The sequence below is a fragment of the Mastomys coucha genome, unplaced genomic scaffold (genome assembly GCF_008632895.1).
Source record: "Mastomys coucha isolate ucsf_1 unplaced genomic scaffold, UCSF_Mcou_1 pScaffold18, whole genome shotgun sequence".
NCBI lineage: Eukaryota > Metazoa > Chordata > Mammalia > Rodentia > Muridae > Mastomys > Mastomys coucha.
Genome location: NW_022196900.1, coordinates 1829909 through 1838186, shown reverse-complemented (window position 1 = coordinate 1838186; position 8278 = coordinate 1829909).

Genomic DNA, 8278 nt, shown 5'->3' with positions numbered 1-8278 from the left:
AGAGAGAGAGAGAGAGAGAGGAGATAGAAAAGTAGAGACCAGTCATGGCTACATGGAGAAAGGGGGAATGGAGGGGGAGAGAGGGAGCAAGAGGTGAGAGTAAAGACAAGAAGCTAAGGGGTTAAGAGAGAGAGAGAGGAGGAGGAGTCAAGCAGTTCCTTTTATAGTGGGCTGGGCTACCTTTCTGTCCCTGGGAACAGAAAGGTAGCCCAGCCTACTATAAAAGGAGCACACCTGGTTGTGGTTAGTTGACTTGGGGTGGAGTCCAGCCAAAATATTGGGAGCTTGGGGCATTGTCTAGCCACAGGATAATGGAGTGAGGGTTCGTGGTGTCAGCATCTATGTCTGGGGGCATAGCTTTACTGTTCCATCCCTTGTAGAATTCTCTACTGGGTCTCTGGAATAAGACTTGCTCAACCAAGAACATAGACTGCCTTTCACAGTCCAGTACACCTGGAGATGACTGAGAGCTTCCAGGACCTCCTCTGCTCCATCAGAAGAGTTGGGGATCTTTGTCTACATCACTTTTGATGACTGATCAAAACTTTGTTTGCACATGGCAATAGACCTGTGGAATAGTCACTACAGGGAAGAAGAGAGGGAGTAATGCACATGTTAGTCCTGTAACAGTTTGATTGACCTAAAAAAGAGGCAAGAGAGTTAAGGAAATCTTAGTTCTGGAAGAAATCCTTTGAGTGGAGAGTCACCTTGTGGCATTAAGGAAAGCAGAGGGAAGACTTGGGAATTATTTATTTTGTCTGCTTTAGGTAGCCAAGGAAGAAGATAGCATATTAACTATATATCTGGTAACAGCTTTTCTCTGAAAAAGAAATTGGCTTAAGTAGATAATATTATTTTATTAATTAAGGATTAAACAATGGTCATTAATGTAGAAGTTTGGACCTGTGCGAGGTATATCCAATTTAATTTTCTGAAGCTCAAAAGAATTTTAAACAAATTGAAAAATGTTTAAATAATTTTGGGTTAAAAAGCTTGAATATTGTTTTAGGTGGTCCTGTTATGAGAAGAACAAGCATCTTATGTAAAGAAAAGACATGAGCTTTGGTCTTCATGAGAGAGCTACCCAGAAAGAACTGCTTTGAGAATGAATACAGCTCTTCTAGAGCTGTATTTTTGTAGCAGGATTATTGATTTTTGGTTGGAAACTCCAAGAATTTTTTTCTAGCAGCTTTTCTAACTTTGGTTAGAAAACCCATGAGCTATCCAGAGAACTTTTAGAACTTTTTCTAGTACATGAGAGCTGTCTCTAGCAGAGAGCTCTCTTCTTGCTCATCTTCTGGACAGTAGTCAGTTTGCATCTGATGTCGTATATGGACACTTTCCTTCACTAATATCATTTCCTCTCATGTCTTTTTGAAATGTAATACATGTAAATAAATTCCATCCAGTTTTAGGAAAGGGATGCTTATTCTTTAATAAAAATGTATTAAGTTCAAATGATCCTTTCAGATACTTTCAACAAAAGGTAGAATAAAGACTCTAAACAAAATAATAATTATGATGCATAAGTGACGTGTCATGTGTGTCAGAAATATAATTAAAATGCTTATTATTTACTGACTTCATCATTACAATATAATGAATAAAGCTTAATCACTTAGCTGCTTTTAAACACATTTAATTTATAATCTTTCATACAGCAAAGTTTACAGCCATGCTTAAATTGCTATAAAATAGCTAAAATCTCAGAGCATTAAAATTTTAATAGTTTGCATATAGGATTACAGGATTATTTATATAATGAATCTGGATTTCTGGAACTTCTGAATTCAGAACTCTGTATACAGCCAGAGTTATGGCTCAGCAGGTAAAGCTGTTGGCCTGAATTCATTCTCCCTGGGTGTAAGAAGAGCTGACTCTTGAAAGTTGTTTTCTGAATACCACTTGTACCAATCATGCACCTTCCCTTTCCTCTGACACACAAACTAAATAAATGTAACTAAAAGAATCCCTTTATATAGATGGCATAAAACCATTACTCTTCTTCCTCTTTTATTAAAAATAGATTTTCTCACATAACATATTCTGATATATTCTGATTCTCTTCCTTCTACTCCTCTCAGTTCTTCCCCATCTCCCCTCCCCATCTATCCACTCCCCATCTATCTCTCACTAGAAAACAAATAGGCTTCTAAGGGCTAATAATATATAATATAATTAGTTTAATATATTGTATATAATATATCATACATAATATAATATGTTATATATAATATAAGATAAAACAAAAGTTAACACATTTGAATTGTAAAAAAAAAACAGAAGGAAAAAGGCAAAAGAAGTCACAGAAACTGGAAACTTACTTGTTCTGCACACTAAGGAATCCCATAAAAACCACTGAACTTAGAGCCATAATTATACATACAGAGGATCTGGTGCAGACCCATGCAGACCCTGTGGATTCTGTCTCAGTCCATGGAAGTTCATATGAGCTTTATTCATGTAGGTTTAGAGGGCCTTGTTTTCTTGGTGTTGTCCATCCCTCCTGGCTTTTACATTCTTTCTGCCTCCTTCTCTTCTCAGTTCTCTGAGTCCTGAGGGGAGGGATTTGACGGAGATATTCCATTTAGAACTTCATGTTCCTAAGTCTTTCACTCTCTGCATATTGTCTGGCTGTGGATCTTTGTATTTGTTCCCATCTTTTGCAGTAGAAAGCTTTTCTGATGATAACTGAAAAATGGACTGATCTATTAGTATAGCAGAATGTCATTAGGAGTCATTTTTATTTCTATCTAGCCTCAAGTTCTTAGCTACTGATGCAGTGTTGAGTATGGATTCCATCTCATGGAGTGGGCATTAAGTCAAATCCAACATTGGTTAGTTACTCCTATAACTTTGTGCTACCATAGCCCTATCATATCTTATAAGTAGGATAGCACTGAAGATGGAAGGTTTTGTGGCTCAGTTGGTGTAAACATTTCTGTTTTGGTAGAACACAGAGCACCCTACCATTCCAAAGACTCTAGAACATAGTGGTAAAGGCTCTATGTAGGCAGCAATTCAGCTTCTCCATGTTCAGTTAGTTGTATAGGTATTGTCTTCAGCAATATGTCAGTTTGTAGAGAGCAAACTATTGTATTGGCAATAGGTTGAGTTGTTTGGGGATTCCCATGGGATCCCTTTAGCTAATTAGATATAACCCAATCCTAGTACTGAAAGCTTCATTTATTCTTATCAATCCTTTCTAAAAAGATGTACTGGAGAATTATCCTCTAAGTGCTTAAAGCCAATTATTGCAACTATTTGTGAAAAATAGAAATCAGCTTCACAGACATCCAAACATTATAGAGTATTGCCACAGCTCTTGGTGACCAGTACTTGACAGTAAGATATTTCTGCTGAAGACATCATATATTTGAGTCATAGAAGAGGTAGAAAGCAAGCTGGTACTCATCTGAAAGCTTCTTCCCTACTGGCTAGCTTCCATAGTGCTGGAATATGCTCTGTGTGCTATACAGAGGAGAAATATAATTCTAAATCTTACCCAGCTGTGAACTTTTAGAGCTACAATAACAAATGGCCTGGCCAAATAGGCCCACTAGGGCAACAGTGGCATGAATGTTATTGGAACAACCAACTACTTTCTGATTGGATTTAAGACCCCTCCACAAGATGGAAGTCATCACTGTCACTATTATGGGGTACAACAACCTGTAGCTAGGTAGGTTATAGACTCTAGGGGAAAACCTGCTAGTTCTACTATTATGCTAATAGAAATAGTATTAAGCCAACTCCTAATGACTTATTAAATCCATCGTTTGGTATATCACTCATTTCTTATTAGAAAAGCTTCTTCTTGCTCTACATGGTGATCAACACAGAAATCCATAACTGACCAAAGGGCAGTGATTAAGACACCAAGAATGTTCAGCTCTAAATGGGACGTCTATATCACAGAACTCCCCACAAGATTCAAGAACCTTCATAGAACAGGGGAGAGGAAGATTATAAGAGCCAGAGATGGTAGAAGCAAGCAAAGAGTGTTTTCTATGTGCAACAGGGTAGATATATGCATGGACTCACATTAGGTGTGACAGCATACACCAGACCTGTACAAGCTCACACCAGACAATATCCCAGAAGAGGGCTGGAAATGAATTCCCACCCTTAGCTAAGGAGTTATTGGCAATTGCTAGCTGCTGGGAGAGGGAGGGTCAGTTATCTTCAAGGGTGTGATTCCTCTTAGGTAGATCACATACCAGGCATTAACCCCACATCACCAGAGGATTTGGACAGTACAAAATAGGACTCTATGCTCTTAGAAGAAAAAGACACGATGTTGTGTGGGTAGGGAGGTGGGGATGGATCTTGGAGGAACTGAGGGAGAGAAGTAAATATGATCAAAACACATGAAACACATATATGACATTTTCAAGGAATTAACAGATACTATTAAAAAGAAATGTAAAAAAAAAATCGCCATTATTGTTTCAGGCTTTATGATGATGTCTTTGACTCACTTAGAGTTGATTTGAGAAATAAAGGTCTAGTTTAATTCTTCTACGTGTAAACATCCAGGTTTTTCTATCACCATTTTGTTGACTGTGCTGTTTTTCCTCCAGTGTGTTTATTTTTCGCCTTTCAGATTGCTGTGGTTACATGGACTTCTGTTTTCTTCCTCTTAAGTTAGCCTCCTAGCAATTCCAGGTATACTCTCCAAACAGCAGAGATAGCATTGACTCTGGGATGAATGACCATGACTCTTTATGAGAACCAGAGACTATCTTCTCCAGAAGAATTTCTTGTGTAAGGACTAATTAATCTCTCATTCTATGGTTACCTTTTTGTGAGACAAACTCTTCAAAGTGCTAGCAAAGAGATTTCTATGCACAAAGAAATGTATCCATGAGGCAAAACTTAGGGCATGAGAGGGCAGCTTGGTGAGGGAAAAGTGTCCTCTCTATTATCTTTAGGTAGAATCAGGTTAGATTTGGGGGCTGAAGCAGATGAACCTAGGACTGAGAATTCCAAGGAGGTAAAAGCCAGTTAGGGTAGAATGAAGCAAGGGAGAAGAAGACAGGGATGCAATGCAGCATCCTCAGTGGCCCCACAGCAGTCCAGACAGGGAAAAATCATCTCAGAAGTCATTTGGGGGTACTCCTAAGAAAAACAGATTATCCCCTATACAATTTTAAGATGAATCACCGATAAACAAAGAGAGCAGACATTCAGGACCTTACTCATGCAAAAACACTGCTAAGCTATCAGCTACCTAAGAAAGGCTTTCTAAATGGAAGACTGAGAATTTAAGAAAAAAAATGAATGTCAACATGCAGGAAAACTGGAGGCATCAGGAAAACAAACCTTTAAAAACAGAGAGATACACCTATTATTAGATAATACAATATACTTCTTATTTGAACCATCAAAACCATGAAAGTGGTCCATTGATGAAAAAGAAAATTGAAAATGATTTCCCCAACCTAAAAACTTGAGTAGAGGCTTTGAAAAATAACATTCAGGGAATTGTTAAGACAGAAAACCCAACTGACAAAATGATGCATGATTGGAGATAAAGATTGTCATAAGTGTGTCCCAGAAAGCCAATATCCAACAAAATATGACTTTCAGAAAACTTGGATAATGTGCAGAAGTTATTTATTACGTTAGCAATAGTATGACTCAGGGCTGAAGGACTGTGGTTTATGATGGAAAGGGCCCATGAGAGTTATGATCAGAGACTGGCACTCCAAGCAAGGCATATGTGAATCAAACTTCAGAATGTCATGGAATCAATGAAGATGTATATGTGTCACAGGAAAAGCAGCACACATATGAAGTGATTGGAAAGACTGGGGGGGATTAAGTTGTTCATGTCAACAGCTGTGATGATAGTTCAGAAATCTACTTGTGATAAAAAAACAAGCATGATACTATGTCATCATGTGTCACAATGTGAGTTTACAGCTGTTTTTATGGTTCTGTAGTCATAGAAAATATATTTAAGAAAATATGTCATGTAAATTACTTTGAAATTAAGAAACAAAGAAAACCTCACTCATTATTGGTGAGAGCCACATCTTGGCCACACAGACTTTCTGAAGAAGGACAGAAGCATCTCTCTCTCTCTTTCTCTCTCTCTCTCTCTCTCTCTCTCTCTCTCTCTCTCTCTCTCTTCTCTCCTCTCTCTCTCCTCTCTCTCTCCTCTTTCCTCTTTCTCTCCTCTCTCCTCTCTCTCTCTCTCTCTCTCTCTCTCTCTCTCTCTCTGTCCCTCAGGAACATAATCCACTTATCCACTTCCTTTAGGATCTCTCTTTAGTCAATTAGACTAAACTATCTGGTCAAGGAGGCCCAAGCATCCTCTTGTCTGTGCCTCCCCAGTAGTGTAGTACAAAATTGCACTACAGGTGGTGAATGGGTTCTTGGAAGAAAACTGAGGAGGTCTTGGTGCCTTTGAGGCAAACACTTCACTTGCTGAGCCCAGGCAGAGGGGTCTTTCAGTACTCCCTCCTCTGCGCAGCATCCTTTTGTGACTTCTTTTTCACAGAGGAAGTGGCACTTATATTGAAGTACTGGGCATAAAATCAAGTATAATTAACCAATACTATGCAAAATAATAAATGGAAAATACATGTTAATATCTTTAGATGAGTCTTGTTATCTATTTTTATGCTGTTAATTTTTTTAGGAGTGTCCCCAAATTACAACTTTTCTTTAGCTCTGGGGAGAAAGAATAATAGATGGCAATTTATCCTGAAATCTTTTAAATGCTTCAGTTTAAGGAGGATTTAAAAATTTAATCTGATAGCTTTTGAAATCAATACAGTCCAAATTGGTAATAACCTGCTATTACCAGCTCTTGGATTGTACTGAGACAGTTTCCCAAATGTTACTTGATGTCAGGAAAGAGTTAGCAAATGCAGTATGATATTTTATCTCCCTTAGTTTTAATGAAGATATTAAGAAGTAATAACAAAGTGAATTAATAATGTTGTACTTTTTCTGTTATGGCTCAATGGTCATACATACATACATAATACATAATACATAATACATACATACATACATACATACATACATATACACACACAGTCTTTATAGTTCTTAAGCAAAAAAAAAAATCTCAAGGACAATCTCCTGTTTGTTCCATATTTCACTTCAACTCTTTCCTAAAAATTCTCACAGGATTTATTTTTCTAAAAGGTATTTACAAAGATTATTTTGGATTTCATGAAAGAACATAATCCTAAGAAAAGAACAACAATAAAAAGTTAGAAAGTAATACTTCTGTAGCTGCTTTCAAATAAAATGTTCATGTAAGTTAGATTTATGAACCAAACCTTACATATTTTCTAGAGGCCATAATTTTACCTTTCAATACATCTCATCAAAAGAATAAGATACGGGAAAGGATTTCAGGTTTCAGAGAGAAATAAATTAAAGGATGAAAATGTATTGAACCAGATTAAATGGGCAAATAAAATTTGAAAACATTGCAGTTGTTAAATAGAGTCCCTTCCTTTTACTTTATTTTTAAATCTCTTATTAGATATTTTCCTTTTTTACATTTCAAATGTTCTCCCTTTTCCTGGCCTTTCCTTTTACTTTATAATGATAAATATTTTGTAGGCATGGGATTGGCTGCAGGGCTTTGAGCTCAAAGGTAAGACTTTGGAATAGTCACAATAAAGTGGAAGGAGGGAGACAGCTTTCTATTGTTCCAGACACAGAACAGGGAGCTGGGTAAGGTACAGAACAGGAAGCATTAAGTTAGGGTTGTCAAAGTTAAGTAAAGGAAACTTCATACCCAGGTACCAGGATCTCAGAACAACTGAAGGATGTCAAAGACTCAGGAGGTAAAACCAGAACTTATTCACAGGATTATTTCTCATAGGAGAAAAGAAAAATGATCACAAAAAGATGACTTTCCTGTCACAAGTATCAAGTTCTTGAGAAAACAACCATACTGAGAAAGCCATTTCAAGGGACAAAGTAAAGACATAACAGCTTCAGAATTTCCAATCATGAGTAATCTAGAGAAAACTGAGTTTTCTCTACAAGGGAGAGCATGGGTTATATGCACATAAGCTGTCTCATTAAAGTGTCTGGGGCATTATCTAGTTTTCATGTCCATGGGAATCCTGGAGCCAATGACCACAAGGCTACTGAGAAAAGACTTGACTATGTGAAGTAAAATCAAAGATGTTCAGGGGAGAATTATAAGCAGGATATAAGGAAAAAAGAAACATTTACATCAAAGCAGATACATTGAAACTAATGGAAGAGAAAGTAGGGAAGAACCTTGAGCAAATAGGCA